General features: G+C 36.9%; 1 long non-coding RNA gene across 2 annotated transcripts in view; it reads right to left on the bottom strand.

The window, feature by feature from the left end:
- Positions 1-6996: 6996 nt before the first annotated feature.
- Positions 6997-24665, bottom strand: part of LOC113907679 — a 33760-nt gene continuing 16091 nt past the window's right edge. The window contains exons 2-3 of one of the 2 annotated variants that reach the window (XR_003515256.1): positions 20920-21005; positions 6997-7397 (exon numbers count right to left, since the gene is read on the bottom strand). This is a non-coding gene — a long non-coding RNA (uncharacterized LOC113907679). Of the gene's footprint in view, positions 7398-17427; positions 17659-20919; positions 21006-24665 lie in introns of those variants that run through there. The other variant, XR_003515257.1, reaches the window with a different exon arrangement.

Raw genomic sequence — 24665 nt, 5'->3', positions numbered from 1 at the left:
CACTTCATGGCAAATAGATGGGGAAACGATGAAAACAGTGACAGACTTTATTTTGGGGGGCTCCAAAATCACTGCAGATGGTGACTGCAGCCATGAAATAAAGAGATGCTTGCTCCTTGAAAGAAAAACTATGACCAACCTAGACAGCATATTAAAAAGCAGAGACATTACGTTGGCGACAAAGATGCATCTAGTTAAAGCTATTGCTTTTGAGGTAGTCATGTATGAATGTGAGAGTTGGACAATAAAGAAAGCTGAACACAAACGAATTGATGCTTTTGAACTGTAGTGTTGGAGAAGACTCTTGAGAATCCCTTGGACAGCAAAAAAATCAAATCAATCAATCTTAACAGAAATCAACCCTGAATATTCATTGGAAGGACTGATACTGAAGCTGACATTCCAATTCTTTGGCCACCTGATTAGAACTGAGTCCTTAGAAATACCCTGATGCAGGAAATGATTGAAAGCAGGAGAAGGGGATGACAGAGAATGAGAGGGTTGGATGACATCATCGACTCGATGGACATGAGTTTGAACAAGCTCCAGGAGTTGGTTATGGTCAGAGAAGCCTGGCGTGCTGCAATCCATGGAGTCGCAAAGAGTAGGACACGACTGAGCAACTAAAATGAACTGAAATATCTAGTATTAATGTTTGTTTGCTAGTCTATAAGATAAGTTTTGAGTCATCAATATTGTGTAATCCATTTATTGTGTCTAGGTTTAATATAAGCTAAATTTGTCAACAAGGAAAGTAACTCAAGTGAAGAAACTTTTGAAAAAGAAAAATATAAATGAGACAAGAACTTTTTGATAAACTTTATTCAGAATAATTATACTTCATGAATGTCTGTCTAAAATTTTTACTCCAGATTTAGGTAACTTGAATTTCTAGGGTTGTGCTAAACTAAGTGATGAAAATTTATTGAATAGCTAGGTCATTTTCAAATAAAATACGATTTTGAAACATTAATTATTGAACACTAACTTCCTCTTACAGAGAAACAAAAGAGATTTTGGACTATTAATGAATATGTTTTGTGTCATCCTGAGATGTTTTCTATAAGAGAGTATACGCTTTTAGAAATTATCACCTGTGGTGGATTCATTTTGATATTTGGCAAAACTAATACAATTACGTAAGGTTTAAAAATAAAATAAAATTAATTTAAAAAAAAAAGAGTAGGAGAGATAAGGGAGATTATTAAGAGACTCTTTTGAAAATATTTAAGATATAAAATAAAATATTTAAAACTTTTGTTCTAGTCCAAATTCTATTAACTAAGTTTAATGGCTATGATTCAAATATTTAGTTGCTTAGCTTGTTAGCATAGTTTGGTTAGTTTAAGTTAATTGCTTTATATCTATAATGATGCAATAAATTATACTTATGTTAAAAAAAAAAAGAAAGAAATTATCACTGGTATATATGTTCACAAACTTACAGAATGCTATTATAAAAGGCAGTTCATGGTTGCTTAAGGAAAGTAGAATGTATATTTCTAGTAAAAAGTATGAGAAATGAAATTATATTTTATTAAGAAAAAAGAAAGTAGGTCTGATTTACAGGTGGATTTTTCTAAATGAACAAAGTCATTAAAAAAAAAAAAGAGGTCTACGTAAAGTGGACCTCAAGAAAAGAGTTTTGTGCATAATAAAAGTTTTCTTGAGATGTTGAACTGCACTTGAATATAGGTTTTAAATTTCTTTGCCTCTAAAGTGATCTGTTCTATGTTTACCTCTGAAATATATATACTTTTTAACTTCTTTGGAAGGAATGATGCTAAAGTTGAAACTCCAGTACTTTGGTCACCTCGTGTAAAGAATTGACTCATTGGAAAAGACTCTGATGCTGGGAGGGATTGGGGGCAGGAGCAGAAGGGGATGACAGAGGATGAGATGGCCGTATGGCATCACTGACTCGATGGACGTGAGTTTAAGTAAACTCCAGGAGTTGGTGATGGACAGGGAGGCCTGGAGTGCTGCAGTTCATGGGGTTGCAAAGAGTCGAAGATGACTGAGAGACTGAACTGAAGTGAAAAACTATTGTTTCACAAAGAACTCTATGATCCTACCTGACTGTTATAAACCCGTTTGATAATTTTGGCAAAACTTCCTAAAATTAAATTCTACTGAAGTTCTTTTGACCTCTGACTTTGGGGTGATTCAGAGGACCCCTGAGACATTCCAAAGAGACATATTAAACTACATGTGTTCATTTGACATATTAAATTACATGGTAAATATTGTTGGAGAAGTGATAATTTTCTTCTTTTTTTTTTTTTTTTACTTTTAAAAAATATTTATTTTTTAATTATTTTTAAATTTTATTTACTTATTTTTTTAACTTTGCAATATTGTATTGGTTTTGCCATACATCAGCATGAATCTGCCACGGGTGTACACGTGTTCCCAATCCTGAACTCCCCTCCCTGTTCCCTCCCCATACCATCCCTCTGGGTTATCCCAGTGCACCAGCCCCAAGCTTCCTGTATCCTGCATCGAACCTGGACTGGCGATTCACTTCTTATATGATATTATACATGTTTCAATGCCATTCTCCCAAATCATCCCCCCGCCCCCAGAGTCCAAAAGACTGTTCTATACATCTGTGTCTCTTTTGCTGTCTTAGTTTATACTTTACAGTTGATGTTACTAATATAGATATCCTAAAAATTATGTGGAATTCATGAAGATCACATATGTCCTGATAAAATGTTGTCCATTATAATTCAAGTTATCATATTAAAGTGTTATATGTCACAGCAATGAACAGGTTGCTTTGTCAATTGGAATATAATCTGATTTAAAAATGCCTTCTATGGTTTCACTTTGATGCCTTTGACCAGATTAGAATGTTGTTTTCTCTCTTTGTTAAGAAAACAAAGTTTTCTTAGAATGCAGCTTTTGACAACAGATTGTGAATTTCTTTGCCTTTAAGTGGTTTATATCTGTTTTTAAAATGTCTTGCTACTTTGGTGAATAATATTGTTTCATAGTAATCTATGAAGATAATGGTACATGTAGATAAAGCTCATTCTGCTTCTATAAAATTAACCCCTCACTGTCAGAGTACTGTTATACTGATGTCCTTAAAATATGGCAAGAGTCTATTCCTAAATTGGGGAATTTAAAACGGGTAAACAATAGTTGTCAATCAAACAGTCAGAGCTATGGGAAATCCAAGATGGCCGCTTTTTTGAGCTGCTTTTCCCAGCTCCTTGACAAAGCTCATTTTTATCTGATGGGATAAAGACTTCCATGGCTGTAGAGTTAATGCTCTCACAATGAAAAATATTTATGCTTCACTGAACATTAAATCCTAGTTTTGTTACTCATTTCTGAGATAGTTCCTTGCTGTTATGCTATATTGTTAAAAATTTAATTGAGCTTTTAAAAGGACACTCTTAACTCTTTTTATAAAGCTTATATCAGTAGTCAATATTTGAATAAAAATCAGATGCTCCATGATGTACAACCAAGAGATTAACACTTGGCTATAATCATTTAATTAAGTCAGATAACCTGAGATATATCGGGCTATACCTAAAGAGACTTATTAAATTCTTGTTTGTGACCTTACTAATAGATGGGGAAACAGTGGAAACAGTGTCAGACTTTATTTTTGGGGGCTCCAAAATCACTGCAGATGGTGACTGCAGCCATGAAATTAAAAGACGCTTACTCCTTGGAAGGAAAGTTATGTCCAACCTAGATAGCATATTAAAAAGCAGAGACATTACTTTGCCAAGAAAGGTCCGTCTAGTCAAGGCTATGGTTTTTCCAGTGGTCATGTATGGATGTGAGAGTTGGACTGTGAAGAAGGCTGAGCACCGAAGAACTGATGCTTTTGAACTGTGGTGTTGGAGAAGACTCTTGAGAGTCCCTTGGACTGCAAGGAGATCTAGCCAGTCCATTCTGAAAGTGATTAGCGCTGGGATTTTTTTGGAAGGAATGATGCTAAAGCTGAAACTCCAGTACTTTGGCCACCTCATGTGAATAGTTGACTCATTGGAAAAGACTCTGATGCTGGGAGGGATTGGGGCAGGATGAAAAAGGGACGACAGAGGATGAGATGGCTGGATGGCAGCACTTGATGGACATGAGTCTGAGTGAACTCTGGGAGTTGGTGATGGACAGGGAGGCCTGGCATGCTGCGATTCATGGGGTCACAAAGAGTCTGACACAACTGAGCGACTGAATTGAACTGAACTAATAACTGCTAGCTTTAGAATTTTCTATGTTTCCTGTTTAATAAATGTGTTGTCTCTTAACATTACCAAGTATGTGACTGAGCCACTGAAAAAATGATGATTTATAAAGCTCCATATGAGATCAATGATTGTAATAATGTAACTCTAGATAGGGAAGAAGCAACAAGGCGAAGTATTTACTGGATGAAGAGCCTAGTATAAAAGGAATGGTCCAGAGACGTTTGCTATTCACAGGGCCTAGTCCAATAACAGCACACAGAGTGGTCTATCAATGAAATCTTTGCTAGACTTGGAAAGTGAAAGTGAAGTCGCTCAGTCATGTCCAACTCTTTGCAACCCCGTGGACTAAAGCTTACCAGGTTCCACCATCTATGGGATTTTCGAGGCAAGAATACTGGAGTTTGTTGCCATTTCCTTCTACAGGAGATCTTTCCCACCCAGGGATTGAACTTCGGTCTTCTGCATTGTAGTCAGACGCTTTACTGTCTGAGCCACCAGGGAAGACCTGGAAATGACCCTTTTCATCACCGTGGGACACAATGGCTATGACATGCTCCCAAAGCAGGGGCCCTGCTGACTGGAAATTTGCACTTGAAGACTGCCTCTGCAAAGGTTAAATTGTGCCCACTACAACTGCTGAACTTCAACACCCCTTGAAAGGAATTCAGGGTGGATACCACAAATTAGTCACTCAATCTGTGGTCTGGGAAAAATGGACAAAACAGGACCTCAGATAGTCAGATGCTTTCATGTAAAGATTTTTTTCTTTTTTATGAGCCCAAATTCTTGCATCTTCTCATACCTGGAGAAAAACTAATGTCATGGGCCAATGTCTGGTCCTGGTTCTCCTGTCTAGTGTTTCTTCTAGGCACCTTAGGAGTTCTTCTACTTTTATGCATCTTTAACCCTCTGGCTAAGTTTGCTCTTTGAGAATGCAGTAAATGGATCTCCAAATTGTCAGGCGAGTGTATGCTCCTCGGTTCTGTCTTGTCACAACAAAGATTTAGAGTGACGGACACTAAAGCCCTTGGCGTGTCACAGCTCTCGGGTCTTGGACAGCCCATGTTATAGCTCTTAGACAAATCAGTGTTATAGCTCTATTTTATTTAGAAAATAGCAAGAGAATCCATCCTCGAGGCATAAGGGCGTGCTGACCCAAAGATACAAAGAGAAGAGAGGTGGGGAGCGCACCAGCACGTGGGAGAGAGAGAGAGGGTGCTTTGGCTCCTCTTTTTATGTATTTTTTCCTCCCCCTGGGCCTGCCCTATGTAAATTGGGCTAGCCAGAAGTGCTGTTTGTTCTACCTGAGGTCCTCACTCAGGTCCTCGGACCTTCCTTTGACCTTCCTTTGTTCTATTTTTGCAGGCTTTTCCCTTCCTTGTCTTTTAGCCACCACCATTTTGGACTCCTGTTTCTTATCCTAACTACCTAACATTACCCCCTCAAGAGATGGGAGGCCCAATTCTTTGGGAATAGGAGCATCAAGGTCTTTCTGGCTACTTCCTGCTGAACTGGGATGGTGAGGGGTATTGGGCTTCCCCCTCTTGTTAGTCTCAAGCCTCAGAGTCCTTATAGTGGTGTCCATCTAAGGGTGCGTGATATTTTCTGTGGTCGGCCTTAGTTTTATATCTTTATTGAACTGCCACTACATGTTGTAACTTGTGGAGTGTTCTCTTCTGTTTTCTTCCATGGCTTGACTCATGAGTAGTGAATCCAGGAGCCATGTCCTGGTACCTTGACTGCTGTGGGGGTAGAAAGTATTACAGGGTAGGGGCCCTTCTATGTGAGCTGGAGTTGAGCCTTTGGGGACCCATCTTTCCAGACTTTAATTAGGACTTGAGTCCCTGGAGCATATAGTGGTGACTCTTTAGAATCTTTTGGGTCCTGGTTCATACCCTACAAGCGTATATCCTATTGGAATTGCCCAGTGGCCATGGTATAAGACTGGAGGTTCTGAACCTCTGGATCTAGGAAGAGGTCATTGACATAAACAAAAGGTTTCCCGTATAGCATCTCATAAGGACTAAGATCAACCTGTTCCTTAGGGACAATACAGGTGTGGAGGAGAGCTATTGGTAAAGTCTCCTTCCATCCCAGGGAGGTCTCCTGGGTTATCTTTTTTATCGCTGATTTTAAGAATTGATTGGCTCCTTCTACTTTTCTTGAAGACTGAGGCCTCCAGGCACGATGGAGATAATAAGTAATGCCCAATGCTTTAGAGACCCCTTGGATGACCTTAGAAGTAAATGATGTCCCATTGTCACTTTGTAATGACTTGGGCAGACCAGATCTTGTAATGATTCCATGCAGTAGATTTTTTTACCACCTCCTCAGCCTTCTCAGTTCAGGTGGGAAACCTTCAATCCATCTTGTGAATGTATCCATCATGACTAATAGGTATTTATACCCTTGAGAAACTGGCATCTGGGTGAAGTCCATCTGCCAGTCCTCTCCTGAGTAGGTCCCACACTGTTGAACGGACTGGGCCAGCTGGGGTCTTTGAGCTCCTTGAGGGTTGTTTAATTGGCAAGTGGGACAAGAGGAGACCACTTGCCTTATAGTTGTTTGGAGGCCTGTTCCTCTGAAGGAACTTTCTACTAATCTTTGGAGGGCCTTGTCCCCTAAATGAGTGGTGGCATGTAAGGAGTAAACCAACTTCCATTGGAGGTTCCCAGGCAGAAAAAGCAGTCCCTCCTTTTGGAACCACCCCATATGATCTTCTTGAAAGCCCTCACTCTTAGCTTTAAGAGTCTCACCTTCAGTATATGAAGGAGTTTCCGGCAAATTAGTCTGTGGAACTAGGGTGGCAACGCCTATTAGGTCATGAAACAAGAAAGGAGAGATTGTAAAGGAATTAAGATTTTGATAGCCATATGTCCCTCCAGCCATAGGAGCAAGGACCACTTACCTTAACCTGAGGTCTTCTGGAATCTGAGACTGAGCTGTGTGAGCTTTCTGCTGAGTTTGTTTTTCGCTGTCCAGGTTTCCAGCATGATAGGCCTCTTTCCACTTCCCTTGCTCTGGGTTTTCTTCACATTCTGCTTCTACTGCGGGAGCTTTTGCTGAGTTGGGCTACTGCTGTGCTTGGCCTCCTCCTTGCCAGGGCTGCACTGAGGTTGTTTCAGCCAGGCTAAATTCGAGTCACAGCACTACAGATGTCAGGCGAGTGTATGCTCCTTGGTTCTGTTTCATCACAGCAAAAATTTGGAGTGAGGGACATTAAAGCCCTTGGCACGTCATAGCTCTCAGGTCTTGGACAGACCATGTTATAGCTCTTAAGACAAGTCAATGTTACAGCTCTATTTTATTTAGAAAATAGCAAGAGAATCCATCCTTGAGGCATGAGGGCATGCTGACCCAAAGACACGAAGAGAAGACAGTGGGGGAGCGCACCAGCACGTGGGAGAGAGAGAGACAGCACGCGCTTTAGCTCCTCTTTTTATATGTTTTTTTACTCCCCCTGCCTGGGCTTGCCTATGTAAATTGGGCTAGCCAGGAGTGCTGTTTGTTCTACCTGAGGTCCTCACTCAAGTCCTCGGACCTTCCTTTGACCTTCCTTTGTTCTATTTTTACAGGCTTTTTCCTTCCTTGTCTTTTAACCACTGCCATTTTGGACTCCTGTTTCCTATTCTAACTACCTAACAAAATGATAATACAAGAATATCACCTGGCCAACACCCAGGACAACTTCACCTACCCTACCGTTGGTCAGCAGAAGCATAACATCATAGGCTCTTACAAAGATTGTTTTAATGTTACTCTTCCTGCTTATACCAGATGTAGGGTTGATGGACATTATGTACCAATTTCATATTTTACCTGTTGTTTTTAGAGAAATATATTGGTTGCCTCATTTTTACTAAAAAGTATCTAGACTTTGATAATAACTGCACCCATTTACTGACAGACTGTGACAAGGCTATAGAAGAATTGCCGTATGAATGAACTTCTCAAGTTGGAGAACCCTGCTTATTGGAATACTCCATCAATTACTGTAAATGAATTGTTTTCACTAAAACCTACAATATTTCTACATTGTTACTTATAGAAGTAGTAAGACTGCTTGTGCTATTTTGCCTTGTTCCTATGCTCTTCAGCATAGGAATCACTGTTCCTATGGAACAACAGGATCACTGTTAGGGAAATAAAACAGAGGTAGTCTTGCTCAGGCTTTAGAGGCAAAAGTGTATAGCAGACCTCTGACCTTGCTTCTGACCTACCTGGACACTGCCCTGACTACTGCTGTGGGAGTTAGCCACACCTGCTGTGAAGAGAAACAAAATAGATATATGAGAAGCAGATCTTGGAGTTTATTAAGTCCCTGGAGGAGGTCTGGCCAACCACTCCCCAGACTTATCAACATTCTAAGATTTACAAAACAAAGTAAACAGCATTAACCTGAACCCAGAGGTGCAATTTGCTCACAGATTGATGATGATATCAGTTTGCATCCTGGGGCTATAAGGGGGAACCCTGAACGACAATCTTTGAAGTCTCACCCAGGGAGCAGACAGGCTGCCTGGGACCTTTTTCTCAACTGTGACTCCAGATCTGCTGTGACATTGGACTTCCCAATGCTGTTTAAGTTTGGATGTTTGTGAAAACCCAACTTGGTAAGCAAAACCCGATTTTTGCTCTTTCTATTTCTCTTTTCTTTTAATGTTAGTATTTTGAATGTAAGCTAGATAATTCTTTAATAAATATTTGTATTATTTATTTGTATATAATGAGTGTCTTATTTTGTTAACAAATCTTTTGAACCTGAGATGAAAATGAAAATTTTGGCAAAACAACTTATTGTAATTTTTCTTTAGATGTTATCTTTTTCACACAATTTGTTCATTAGATTGCTGAAGGAGAAACTGGGGAAGAGATCTGGTCATCTATTAATTACTTATTCTTCTTTTCAACTACTTTGATCTAAAGAAAGAACCAACAGTTTAGGCAAGGTATGCATAATTGAGATATTTGAAAGGTGTGCCACGACCTAAGGCACATAGAACATAAGGATGCCTGGTGCTAGAACATGAGGATGCTTGGTGCTAGAACATAAGGATGCCTGGTTTGAAATAAGAGAAAGGGGCAGGAACAATCTTTAAAAGAATGACGTAGTCTAAGGACGAAACATAAACTGATTGGAACCAAATAGTTTCAGAAGACAGAAGATTTGACTTCCAGTGTACTTTGTGGCATATTATATACTCATTGTAATACATTATTATCTAAACGATACACTCATCAGTGCATGACAGTTTGGAGGCCAATCATAAAAGGCCACGAAATGGGTTGATGGCCCAATTTCTAGAAATCCTGCCTCTTGTCCAAAATAATTGGAATAATCTTCCCACTCATTAGCCTATTAGATTACTCAGCCCATAAAAACTAACCACACCATATTTCCAAGCACTCTCACCTTCTGAGATGGTCGAGGCTCTGTCCATGGAGTCTGTTTTCTCTCTAAATAAATCCATTTCTTACCTATCACTTCATGTGCGAATTTTTAGCAATGAAGAAATAACCTTAAAATTCACCAACAGTTTAAGGCTACTTACAATGTATTACTATCGCTGTTAAAGTGACAAGAAAAATAAGTTTCCTGCTGAGTGTTCTTTCCTGCAAGAGCTGCTTACTTATGGGCAGAGTTAGCAAGGATGGGCAGGGGAAAATTAACTATACAATGCAAGGGCTAGAGCTTAAACAAATAGATTCAATATGGAATCAGGTTACTTCTTTCCTTTTACAGAATGAAGATGGAGATTAGAGATAAAATAGAAATAGAGTTGTAAGTAGAAGTAGTTTGAGACAGAAAGGAAAAAGAAGAAAAGAGAAGGAACTGGTATCCATATCTGGAACAGGCGAAGCATGGAAACATAATTTATTAAAAGAATCCAAGAGATAAATAGGCCAATAAAAATTTGTAGAGTCATGCCCCAACTTGGGAAATACAGTGAAATCGTGAGGAACACATGAGGCTTTCAGTCACAGAACCAAGAGGGTATAACCAGACTACATGGAGACATACTTGAGAAATAAAGCAATCTTTGAAGCCCTACAGGTTTGTTATATAAAAGATGCATTTCAACCTCAAATTGTTTCATCTTTTCAACACCATGGTATCTTTTCAATGATACACTTACTACTGCCAGAGAATAGATGTTTCTACTGTAGACTATACCCACATATGTGTATTGGATAAAGCTGCCTGTTTCCTACTGATATTTTGAGGACAAAACAAATAACCTTGAGCTGTTGGCATCTGGTGTTCAAATACCTTTCTAGTTATTTTAATATAAGAAATATTTTTAAAAGGTTGAAATAGAATGAAAAGACAATATTATATTTAAATAGAAATAAAAGCAATAAATTCATTTGCTTTTCTGACTCTTATCTTCCACTACTGCCATTGAAGTTTTCCTATAAACTTATATTATTTGAGCATAGTGTTTGCAGGTGAAGAGAAAAATGATTAAAAATGGCACCAAATAACATATCCCCTTCAAATCCTGACTATTATTTTTTCTTCCTCTGAAATCTCTTTGAAATGTGTGAATATATCTTCCAGCTACTTATATAATATCATATTGTATGTAAATTAAATTCAAAATAAGATTGCCTAAAGGAACACCTGCATTTCCTTTGACTATGTAATCTGATTTGCTAAGACATTCTTTCCAAATGACAAGTGATTGTAAAACTAATGGCTAACAGGAAAATAAATATCATTTGAAGAAATAACTAAATATTTGAAATGAAAAGATAAAAATATAGCTGCTCAAAACTGTCGAGCAGGTAAAGGCAAGGTAGGTCCCAAATAAAATATGCTTGCTGAGATCTGAGTGCTGTCAGAAACTTTGACCTAAGGCAGAATTATAAAATGGAGTCTTACTATTTTAATGTTCTATTTACTATGTCACCTTCGCTATTCACTATTTTCAGAAGCATATGGATGTGAAAAGATATTCAAAGCTGTGATAAAGTATTGACAGTATTTTTTTACATTTTTATTTTTAATTTTTTGTGTTACTACTGAAGGAGGAAACAGTACAGGCTCCATCTTAAAAGCAGGACTCCATCTTGGGCCGGACTGCAGACTTTGAGCTATATGTCCAGTATCTATGGAAATGACATACCAACTGGAAAACCAGGCCCCCGGAAGGAAGAACCCCAGGGCTCATACCTAAACTCTCCATCGCCTAAAAAAATACCCTAATTATCTATGTAACTGAATAGAATCATGCATTCTATTATGCTTATTAGGGTATGACCACAGGCCTATTGATAATTGTCCACTGTTAACTACCCAGGCTTAAGGCATATGAATCACGGGTTAACTTTGATTGTATCTTTCTTTTCCTTTGTTCAGACTAGTTTCAGGGAATTTGGGGAGGTGGGTTTGGGCACGTACACTTAGGGTATATAAGGTTTTCACAAAAACTGATCAGGGTCCTTGGCTAAGAGGAGACTCTGCCTTGGACCCACAGGTGTAATGAACTGCACTCCAGTTTGTTTACCGGAACACGTGGTTACAACACTATGAATATGTAATATCATAGTGAAATTAATAGACAAATGATTTAATCTCAGATGAAATATAGATGTATATCAGTATGGCGTTTTGTTCTGGGTTGATGGTGCTGGGGGTAATGGGAAGAGAAGAGTCAAGATTATGTTTTCAGTAAGTTCTTTTTTAATTGTGCTTTGTGGGAGAAATTACATTTTTGACTAAAGTACTCCTAATTAGATTACTCTGATTAGACTTGAAATAACTTCATGGAAACAGCAAACACTCTCAGAATTTATAATATACCAAAGCACCTACATTAAACTATCATGACCTTTGTACCTGTTACCTTGTAAGCGCTCCAATTACTTGAGCACATTTATTTGTCTCTTCTAAATAGTTCAGAGACTTTACAAAACAAACAAACAAACTTGTTTTCAGCTGAGGACCATTCTATGCTAATTGGATTAGGTACATTTATTAGATTATTTTTGGTGTATATTGGTAACCACCATACTCTAAAATTTTGCCATGTCTGGAGACATTTATTAGCAAGCATGCTGACAAAGGTCTATCTAGTTAAAGCTATGGTTTTTCCAGTAGTCAAGTATGGATGTGAGAGTTGGACTATAAAGAGCACTCAAGAATTGATGCTTCTGAACTGTGGTGTTGAAGACTCTTGAGAGTCCCTTGGACTGCAAGGAGATCCAACCAGTCCATCCTAAAGGAAATCAGTTCTGAACACTCATTGAAAGGACTGATGGTGAAGCTGAAGATCCAATACTTTGGCCACCTGATGAGAAGAACTGACTCATTGGAAAAGACCCTGATGCTGGGAAAGATTGAAGACAAGAGAAGAAGAGAATGAGTTGGTTGGATGGCATCACTGACTCAATGGACATGAGTTTGAGCAGGCTTCAGGAGTTGGTGACAGAGAAGACTGGCATGTTGCAGTCCAGGGTTGTAAAGAGTCTGACACAACTGAGTGACTGAACTGAACTGAATAATTCTAAAGAATCATACATTCCAGCCCTCTTTGCTCTAAGACATCCTGCTTGAAAAATTTATGTAGGAAACATGTGATGGAATTTCAGAGGCATGTTTAGTCAAACCTCTGTTATATCCAGTGCAAGAAGAATCTACTGAAGTAGCAATGGGAACTTTAAAGAATCAAGGGAACCATTTTAAAGGATTCTTGTTACATAGGTTCCTGGACTCTTACAATTTGCTTCTTTAGAGGAAACACATTATTTGTTCTTTTTTAAAATAGATAGCCAATGGGAATTTGCTGTTTAACTCAGGGAACTCAGACTGGGGCTCTATAACAACCTAGAGGGGAGGGATGGAGAGTGAGATGGGAGGAAGGTTCAAAAGGGAGGGGACAAATGTATACCTATGGTTGATTCATGTTGATGTTTGGCAGAAACCAACACAATTCTGTAAAGCATTTATTCTTCAATTAAAAAATAATTAAAAACAAAACAAAACAAAAAGTAACACGTTATTTTTAAATAGTTGAGCTGATTCATGCATCTTGACTTACTCTTAGTGAAAGATGTTGTCCAACATCTGATTTCCTAATTTGCAAGTTATTAACTTTAACAACAACAAAAATTTCCTACTGTGTTTTAAATAATCAAAAAACATTTCATAGTGCATATATATATATATATATATATATATATATATATATATAATCATAAAAATCTGGGACAACAAGGTCAATTTGTTTAAATGATAGAAAAGTATAGAAGCTCAATTTTCATAATATAAACAACTTTCATAAAAGGATAAGTATGGACATAGTCATATAGTTACTTATTGTGATACACTTATCACATTCTGATAAAATAAATAATTCTAAGACACCTTAAACAAAATTTGGGCTTCCCAGGTAGCTCAGTGGTAAAGAATTTGCCTGCCAATGCAGGAGATGCTGGTTTGATTTCTGGGTCAGGAAGATTTCTCTGGAGAAGGAAATGGCAACCCACGCCAATATTCTTGTGTGGGAAATTCCATGGACAGAAGAGCCTGGAGGGTTATAGTCCATGGGGTCACAAAAGAGTAGGACACAATTTAGCAACTCTACAACAACAAATTTTAAGTCATACAGATTAAAATGTATTTTCATATAAGCACATATATTCTAGACTTTCAAGTGAAAGACTGTAAATTTCTCAGAAGAATAAACGGTCTCAACAATTAGAACTAAAGGTAAAAGTAAAATCATCTTGGTTTTATGCAGTGCAGCCGTAGAAGTGGATAGTATGTAAATCCTAAATAAAATCTAATGAAGGGATATACTACATTCTCTGTCTCACCCTAAACCTGTGACCTCATGGAGAATTCACTGTGACCATCACGTGAGAGAGATTAAAAAAATGGGCCTGGTTTACAGTAGGCTGCCACCACCTGAAAGTTATTAGTTCGGAGTTACTGTCATATTTAGGGATGATGCTGAGGAACAGTGGTGAAAATGTCATTTACTAATGGGCAGAACTTTAAGCAGTATGTTATGTTGTTATTGTCATTGTTTTAATTTTGTTTTTCAGAGAAGATAGCAGACGGAGAGATCTAAAGTGGTTCATGGGCACTGAATTAGTGGTAATTCCAGGGTTTTTGGTTATGGACTTGGAAATACAAAAATTAGAAATCTACAGATAAGGATATCTATTGTTGCTGTTAAGTCCCTCTGTTGTTTCCGACTTTTTGCCACCCTACGGACTGCCGCACTCCAGGCTTCCCTGCCTTTCACCATTTCCTGGAGCTTGCTTACACTCATGTCCATTGAGTCAGCGATGGCATCCAACCATCTTATTCTCTGTCACACCCTAATCCTCCTGTCTTTACTTTTTGCCACCATTAGGGTCTTTTCCAATGAATCAGCTCTTTGCATCAAGTAGCCAAAGCATTGGAGCTTCAGCCTCAGCATCAGTCCGTCCAATGAATATTCAGGGTTGATTTCCTTTAGGATTGAATAGCTTGATCTCCTTGCAGTCAAAGGGACTCTTAAGAGTCCTCCAACACAACAGTTCAAAAGCAAATAAAGGTAAGTGTCATCAAGTAAGCAGAAAGTGTGAAGATCTGTAACCTATATAAATATTAATGGAAAAGCAACTCCAGCAGAGAAAAATCTTAATAAAAGGTAGCAGTATATGCCACACCAAATATGCTTCTTTGGTATGATGATTATTTTGAACTGTAGACATTTGAGAAACAGCAAATGCAGATTGTTACCAAATTCAAGTTGAGCTGCTTGCCACTCAAAATCTATTGAAGAGCAAAATTCAATTGAAAGGAACTGTGCTTTAGTCAGAAAAGTCAGCAATCTGGGGAGAAGGTAGTCTTATGTCCAGAGACCAACTCTGAAGATTCTGCTCAGCCATGAAAGTTTTTAAAGTAAAGGGGGAAACAATCTCAGTTAATCATTAAGGTAGAAGGTTAGATTCTTCATCATTTTTACATTGCGTGCAAACCTGCTGACTTCTGATCTTCCTTTGTCTGCTCTCTTGTGAATGTTGTTTGCTTGTAAATTTACTAAAGGGAAGCTGAGGGTAGAGATACAGTCACTCTTTACCTATTTAATTCTTCATTCTTACTCCTTTTAATTCAGGAAGTGAGTCAACAGGTTAGGCAAGGGATTGTGTACCTTCAGTAGAGCACTAGTCAGGAGCTGGGTTGAATGTTACCTAGTTATCGCAAAGGTTTAAGGGGAACAGAAATAGGAAAAGGACAAAAGGGCTGCTTACAGGGTTCTCTCTAAACTCCCCTTATCTGCCTAAAGACAGATATTCCAAAAGGAGCCATTTGTCATACATTTCTTTCCCAGCAGTTTTATGAACCAGGGAAGATTAGCTATTATCACAGGAGATAGGACTAGAATTCCATATCACATTTAACCTTTGTCACGAATGATCATACCTCTAACCTATTTTTCTAAGGGTTTATTCATCTCCAAAAAATTTCTTTCCCCCAAACACTTGTATCCCTCCTTCCTTTTCCTTTATAAGATGATGTTTAATCCTGAATTCCAAAGGCACAACTTTGTGCTTCTCATTTTTCGTGAATATATCCTGACATAAAATACACATGTTAATGTGTCTACTGGTTTTTCTCTTGTTAATATCTCTTATTACAGAAATTTCAGCCAAAAACTAAGAAGGGTGAAGAAAAAATTGTTTTTCTTCCTCTACATCTATTGACCAGGTGAACAAGAAGATGACCTATTTGTGATATGACCATAATCCTGGTCCTTATGGACCAAATGACCGTGATGGCAGAGATGAACTTTAAGCCTGAGCTCAGCAACATATGCTTACCTCACCAAGGCAGTTTGGCTATAGACACTGCTGAGTGACAAACATATCAGTGTAGTAGAGAAGAAAAAATTAGACTCCCTATTGGATCTGTTTATTTTACCTGTAAACTTTATGTTCAAGGGATGTTGCCTACAGCTTAAAGTTTACATAATGGCACATCCCTGGGAACCCTGCCATGCCAGATTTATTATTAAGCTAAAATTTATTATTAAGCTAAAATACTTTTGTTTAAACTCACAGGAAATATCCTGACCAGGCCCACCTATGAATGGCTACAAGAAAGAAAAAATTAATGCATCCCCTACAGAGTCTGGCTAGAATCAGGAAATATTTGCAAACAATGATCACCTGTTTTACTTTTCCTCTTCACCTTCCCCTTTTTGCTCTATAAAAGAAACTAGTATCCAAATCCAGGAAATATATTTTTTTTGAGACAATAGTCTATCATCCTTTTGGTTTGTTGACTTTCTGGGTAGTTGCTATTCCTTGTCCCAGCAACCCATCTCTCATTTAATTGGCCTGTCCTGCAGATGAGTGGAACAAGCCTGGATTTGGCAACATCAGTAGCAGAGACCAAGCTGAACATGCATTATAGTACCATTCACCCAAGGGAGCAGTCATTCAGGCATCATTGAAGGGAAATCCATTTGTTAGCACTGGAATAAGCCACCAGGATATAGATTGTATTCCTGGACCATCATAGTTCTGCCATAACCACTATCAGTCAGTTCGCAGGATATTTTATTCATTATGTTTTTCCACAGACAAGTCTGCTGAAAGGAGATTGACTTAACAGCAAGCAAATTGCTGGAACTGGCTTGTGTTTGTTGAATTCACTCACGCTAAAGTGGTTAGCCTGATTTAGAATTGCTTTATTCGGAAGTTAAATATGATTACAAGAGGTATATAAGGAGGCCAAGTTGACAAGGGGCAGGTTGTGGTGATGCAGACTATAAATTCCCGCTTTTGGGTGAAACTGAAACTCAAAGTAAGCAAAGCTCCTTCCTCAACTGTTGCCTGGTAGGGCTTGGCCAAGATAAAAATTTGTGAAATATTTGAAAGGTGGAAGCAAAGCAAGGAAGCAAGGTTGACATGGTTACAAATGGAAGACAGTAGCAGAAATGTGTGTGTTGTATCTTGTGCTCACATTCTTCTATCTCATTTCTAATTTTATTCCTAATTATGAACCTACTAAAGGACAGATCCTGGAGCCTGATATTAAATAACCTACTACTAGCTTCCCTAGTGGCTCAGAGGATAAAGTGTCTCCTGCAATGCAGGTAGACCTGGGTTCGATCCCTGTGTCAGGAAGATCCTCTGGAAAAGGAAATGGCAATCCACTCCAGTACCTTTGCTGGGAAAATCTCATGGACGGAGGAGCCTGGTAGGCTAGAGTCCATGGGGTTGCAAAGAGTCAGACACGACTGAGCAACTTCACTTTCACTACAGACTCAAAGAGACAACAATGTCCAGTAAATGTCACCAACTCTCTCTTCCTTTTCCATTTGGGAAGCTGACTTTTTGGGGGTTCTCAGATTGGTTGGTTTGATGACTCCCTTCTTCTTATAGTCTGTTTCTGATCTTCACTCCACCAGTTTGACTTATTCAGTGCTTCACAGAGGCTCTGTGATTGAAAACCAAAACAAATCTCTATTGTCATGATTGAATCAGACAAGAATTATAAAAGGATGCTAAATTATTAGATTATGGGAACATTTCCTCCCTCTCTCCTCCTAATAGTACTTAATTGTCAAATCAGAAATTTCTTTCTAGCTATTATTGGTCATCGAGGGAGCACATGTTTTGCCTCATGAAACTGATGCAAGTTAACTTACCATCATTAATATTAGAATTTTGCCTTTTGGAATTGAGCCAATTTAGTTTAGTACATTAATATTAGAAAACAACATGCCATAGAATATAATATGAAGAATCATATATATATATATATGTATATGTAAATATATGTCACAATTTAGAAGAGTAATAAATACACTTTGAAGAGAGAAATATGTATTTTTCAAGACTATGCTTACTCCTAGTTAAGAAGCATCTTACTTAACTGATGTGTGTACATGTGTGCAAGTGCATTTTTTTTTTTTTTTTTTTGCTTCTTGTTCTTACTCTCATGTAATTGTTCAAACGTTCAAAGCATAGTGTTTGTAGGCAGGTGAACTTCTGAAGTGCAGATAAGGTCCAGGCCTGGAAGAAGCTAAATTTTCAGGCTTCTTCATAAGACTCTTCCCAGAAGCCCTTGGTGGCCTCTGTTCAAGTCTATCATCAGCTCATCTTGGAAACTTTTTTAATATTTATGGTCTAGAAAATTAGAGGTAAATTTCTAGATCCACTTGTGAAAAAAAATAACTGGAGTGTTAAACATTTTTTTTCCTTTTGGAAAATAAAATTTATGATTTTATAAGTTGTTAGACAAAAGAGAAAAGAGCAGCAGGTCATTTATCTTCACAAGAGTGATAGTGTTTCACTAACAGATGTTTATTAAAAAAATAACCCCAATAAAGTATTACACACTTTCCTGGGATTTTGTAATGCAATAAAATGTTGTTTCAACAAAGGCATAATGATAATAATCTATATTTTATTGCCTAATTTAATCCATAACTTATGTATGTATTATTTCACCATTTTGTGAATCATCATCTCACATGAAAGCAAGCTGTTGGTGATTTTCTTTCCTCATGAGGGAGATATTTGGGCAAACAATCAAGAAAATGTTTCTTCTTCACTATTTTGCATATTTTTAATGACAGGACTTATGGTAGGTCTCAGAAACATTGTGTTAAAGCTTTCTGTAAGTCGGCTGATTGGCTTATATGAAATAATCAAAGGAGCAATTTTGTTAAGATTTTAGTAAACAGTGGTGCTTAATATGCTCTCAAGATACAAATTTTGTTCATAGAAGGATGATGGTGCCATGAGAAAACAAATGTGAATGCTAAAGCTTGTGTTTTTACTATCAAAATATATGTAACTAAAATCTCCAGAGTCTGTACTATTGTACAGGGACTTTTGTACTTTCCCTGTTTTGGTGTTGGAGTGTATTTTAAGAAATGGTAACTATAAAGATATATCTATCTGTCTCTCTACTATCTACCTAGTGTTCCCTTTCTGCCCATTCTTTCTGCCAGGGAGCTGAGTGAGATAGTTTCCAAAGTTTACATTTTTATGATGACTAATAGGATATGGAGGATGGTGAAATAAAAGCAAATGATTAACAAAAACTTTCAAAGAAAATATAAGTTGATCAGCACAATAAAGACTCAGAAGATAATGAGAATAGGTAGCAAAGGGAGGAAAATATAACAACAGCAAAAACCTAAAGACAGGGTAAGTGAAAGACTTGGAGAAGGAAGAATTTAGTAGAAGCAATAAGGCAAGAAAACTCTAAATATCAAGATTGAAAAGTATTACCAAATATTAAGAATCAGACTGCTCTGAATACTCATAAAAAGTGCAATAAAGCTTTAAAATAATTAATGATAATTATTAATGATTTTATTTTTGTCATTAGGCTTGGCTGCATTGCATGCAAATTTGCACAGAAACCAAGCCATGGGAATCTACATAATCTATCAGAAATATATGAGCAAAACTCAGTAAGAAAATATTCTGCAATTTACAGAGTTTTTACAATTGAATTTTAATTTTGAAACTAGAGGAAACCAAAACCAATGTAATTGACAAAGTCTATTTAACTATCAATAACACAGATTATTGATGAAAATGCTTTTTTAAAATTGTATGTTCGTAAAGATTTTGAAAAAAGGTGCTGTCATTATGAAATGTGAAAATTATGACAACATACTTTCATTTTGAATACTGTAATGGTCTTTGAAGGAACAAGCTCCCAGGGAGTTTCCATACATGTCTATTTGCTCCTTTGAGAAGTCTACATCCACTTATGGGATAACCTTTAAGCAATTTTTTGTTTAACTACCACTTATAAATCAGAATTTCCTGCAAGCAAAAATCAGGAAGGTTATAACTATCTTTATGTATAATTTTTCTTGAGTAAACTTGGTACATGAAGGACAAGTTCTGGCATAGTAACATTTTTCTTTCAAGTGGCTGCAAAAATGTATCAACTATTTTTATTGAACTGTAGCAGGAAAGTAAACTGCTTGCCAGAAATTACATTATCTAAAACATTTATTTATCAAAACATTTCTTGGAGGTAGTATTTTGCTATTAGAATTTTTCTCATCTCAGAATTATATTAAGATATTTAATTTATAATGAAGTCATGTATTTGGTAAATAAATATGTTTATTTCATTTGTCTCTTTTTGTTGATATTAAAATATACTTACCTACAAAGTAGTATGATATTTTAAGATATAAAATTTCATATCAGAACTTTCTTGGCATATGTCATGTATTATGTAATAAACTATATCAACATATTATGAAATAAACAAGTTACATGATTGAGGTATGGCCATTAGATCCGATGAAAGGGGAAAATCAAATTGAAAAACAATATGTTGTAACAAAATACAAAGAACACTTTATAAACACATTATAAAATAAATGAACACTTAGTTATATCTAAGAGTTTGCTTGAAATTTAACTCTGGCAAATTTTATAATCTCTTATGCTCTTCAAATACCTGTTAGTAAAATAGGAATGGACAATTTCTCATAGTATAGAAGCAACATGCACTAGAAAGAATACTTGGTTTCAAAAAGGAAATATTAGTATTCAGTGCTGAACAAATTTTAAAACCAGTTACATTTTTAAAAATATGAAAAGTACGCACTTCCCCCATATAATACTTAACACTTCTCTAAAGATAAAATGTTAGTGTGAATATATTTTTATAGAGCTGTATACAAAATTATTGTCTATAGAATCAAATAATCTTTACCTGTGGGTGAGTAGAATGTCTCAAAGGGAGCAACGAGGTCAGCTTTTTGGCTATGAGCTAGTAAAGGTTTTGAAGAATCCATTCCACTAAAAGCAGGAAGAAAGGGACAGGGGAAATAAAGAGAGATAATATTAGTTAAATCCACAAAGAAAGAGTGAGATATAGAAAAAAATACAGACACTTTATAGCAGGAAACATAGTATGTTGAATAAAATATTATCTCTTTTCAAAAGTCTCCTTCTATTCAATAATTATAAAAGCTACCAGTTTTCTGAAAAGGTGAAGTTGAAAGACAAAGAATAAAAAATATCTAGTTGGATGCCTGTAGTCAAAGAAAAAGAAGGTGGAAAATAGAAAAAGGAAAGTATATATATATACACACACACACACACACACACACTCCATAGAGTCAAAGCTGTGGTTTTTCCAGTAGTCATGATGTATGGATGTAGCAGTTGGATCATAAAGAAAGCTGAGTACTAAAGAATTGATGTTTTTAATTTGTGGTGTTGGGGAAGACTCTTGAGACTCCCTTGGACAGCAAGGCGATCAAATCCATCAATTCTAAAGGACATCAATCCTGAATATTCACTGAAAGGACTGATGCTGAAACTGAAGCTTCAGTACTTTGTCCACCTTATATGAAGAGCTGATTCATTGGAAAAGACCCTGACGCTGGGGAAGAGTGAGGGCAAGAGGAGAAGGGGGTGGCAGAGGATGAGATGATTAGAAAGCATCACTGACTCAATGGACATAAGTTTGAGCAAATTTTGGTAGACAGTGAAGGAGAAGGAAGCCTGGTGTGTTGCAGTCACAAAGAGTTGGACACAGCTTAGCAGGTAAATAATAGCAACAAAAAAATATATATGCATTAGTTGAATTACATATGTTATTGTCTCAGGATGTATTTTTAAAGTGATGAAAATATTTTAGCACTCTTAAAAATTTATTGAGAGTTCTGTGATATGAATTGAGCAGTGTATGAACTAAAACTTTGGAGTGTAGAGAACAGAGTTAACTAACAACCAAGTGCTTTTTTTTTTTTTTTTTTTTGAGAGAAAGATAGAGCATAAAAGTTCATGGAAAGCACAGCTCTAGCTCTGACTGTTACCAAAGAAAATTTTTGAACACTAAGTTTAGTCACGTATATTTTAAAAGTGAGGACAAACAGGTACTATCATGATTACCTAGTGAGTTTCTTTCACAGTAAAGGTAAGACTTAAGCATGATTTATCTTTTGTACATATTGAATGTACAAATTTGAAAATTTTGAAATTGAGAAAGGAGTACAAATTTCAAAATTGGGAAATGAGTAAGTCAAGGATGCATATTGTCTCCCTGCTTCTTTAACTTTTCTGCTGAGTATGTCATGTGAAGTGCCAGGCTGGATTATCACAAGCTGGAATCAAGATTGCTGGGAGAAATATCAACCTCAGATATGCAGATGACACCACTGCATATCTGAAAGTGAAGAGAAACTAAAGAGCATATTGATAAATGTAAAAGAGGAGAGTGAAAAATCTGACTTAAAACTACAACATTCAAAAAGCCTAATATCATGGCATCCATTCCCATTGCTTCATAGCAAATAGATGGGGAAAAAAATGGAAACTGAAAGACTATTTCTTGAGCTGCAAAATGACTGTGGATGGTGACTGCAGCCATGAATTCAGACACTTGCTCCTTGGAAGGAAAGTTATGACAAACCTAAATAGTCTATTAAAAAGCACAGATATCACTTCGCTGACAAAGGTCCACATTTCCAAAGCTATGGTTTTTCTAGTAGTCATGTACAGATGTGAGAGTTGGACTGTAAAGAAGGCTGAGTGCTGAAGAATTAACTCTTTTGAACTGTGGTGTTGTAGAAGACTCTTGAGAGTCCCTTGGATGCCAAGGAGTTCAAACCAGTCACTCCTAAAGGAAATCAACCCTGAATATTCCTTGGAAGAACTGATGCTGAGGCTGAAGTGCCAATAATTTGGCCTCCTGATGTAAAGAGCCAACTCATTGGAAAGGATCCTATTGCTGAGAAAGATTAAGGGCAGGAGAAAAGAGAGCGACAGAGGATGAGATGGTTGGATGGCATAATCGACTCAATGAACATGAATTTGAATAAACTCCAGTAGATAGTGAAGGACAGGAAAGTCTGTTTTCTGCAGTCCATGGAGTCACAAAGAGACATGACTGAACAACTAAAAAACAACAGCAACAACATTGTGAATGTTTATTTGTGTGTGCATGTGTGTGTGTATCCCTGAGTATCTAATTTAAAAATAAATTTCCTCTGACACTCCCTAATCTCATATATTTTATTATTTAATAATCACTACACTGTAGTGTGAAAAATACCTTTAAATTTTAATTATTTTAGAAGAGAAATGTTTTAAATATAATAAGATATTGAAAAATAATAAATAAAAAGTTAATGATGGGAATTTTATACATGAAGAACATAATACAAAAAAGTCAAAGACAATGCAATAAAATCCGAAGTTAGTTTATATGTGTGAACTGAAGCTAATTTACATTTATTTATCTATAAGAATTGTATAATCTGTTAATATATAAGAAATAGGCTAAGGAATTTAAAATTGCTTATAGAGCAAAGCATACTATAAAAGATCTTTGTCTACAATAATAATTAAATACATACAATTTTAAACTAAATTTAATCAGATATGTAATTATCATGAAGATCTGTAACTTACTTTCAGTCACAAGTTTTTCTGAGAGAAAAATCTTTTATCTTTCAAAGAAAGAAAGATAAGTGTTTGTTACTTAAAGGGAATGTAAACAGATAAAGACTCAGTTCAGTTCAGTCACTCAGTCGTGTACGACTCTTTGCGACCCCATGAACTGCAGCACGCCAGGCCTTCCTGACCATCACTAACTCTCGGAGTTTACTCAAACTCATGTCCATTGAGTCGGTGATGCCATCCAACCATCTCATCCTCTGTCATCCCCTTCTCCTCCTGCCCTCAATCTTTCCTGCCATCAGGGTCTTTTCAAATGAGTCAGCTCTTCGCATCAGATGGCCAAAGTATTGGATTTTCAGCTTCAACATCAGTTCTTCCAATGAACACTCAGAACTGATCTCCTTTAGGATGGACTGGTTGGATCTCCTTGCAGTCCAAGGGACTCTCAAGAGTCTTCTCCAACACCACAGTTCAAAAGCATCAATTCTTCAGCACTCAGCTTTCTTTAGAGTCCAACTCTCACATATATATATGACTAGGAAGTTAATTGGAAATATCTATCAAAACTATTTAAAAAACATCTAGAACCACCACTTTATCTTTACATACTTGTAAAATGATATGTATAGCATTTTTCTAGTTGTATTTGTCATTGCAAAATATTTGAAAAATGCTGGGTGCCAATTTACAGGCTTAACTAATTTACAGCATGCTCATGTACTTTGGGTTTACATAAGTTGTGTAAAATTTGGATAATTCCACAGAATACATCATGTAAAATGCCGGGATGGGTGAGTCACAAGCTGGAATCAAGATTCCCAGGAGAAATATCAATAACCTCAGATAGGCAGATGACACCACCCTTATACCAAAAAGCTGGAAGTGAAAGTGAAAGTTGCTCAGTTGTATCTGACTCTTTGTGACCTCTTCGACTATACAGGACTATACTATTCTCCAGGCCAGAATACTGGAGTGAGTAGCCTTTCCCTTCTCCAGGGGATCTTCTCAACCCAGGGATCGAACCCATGTCTTCCATAATGGAGGAGGATT

The sequence above is a fragment of the Bos indicus x Bos taurus genome, chromosome 17, assembly GCF_003369695.1.
Source record: "Bos indicus x Bos taurus breed Angus x Brahman F1 hybrid chromosome 17, Bos_hybrid_MaternalHap_v2.0, whole genome shotgun sequence".
Classification (NCBI taxonomy): domain Eukaryota; kingdom Metazoa; phylum Chordata; class Mammalia; order Artiodactyla; family Bovidae; genus Bos; species Bos indicus x Bos taurus.
The sequence above is the reverse complement of the archived record's forward strand: the minus strand, read 5'-3'. Positions and strand labels throughout refer to the sequence as shown.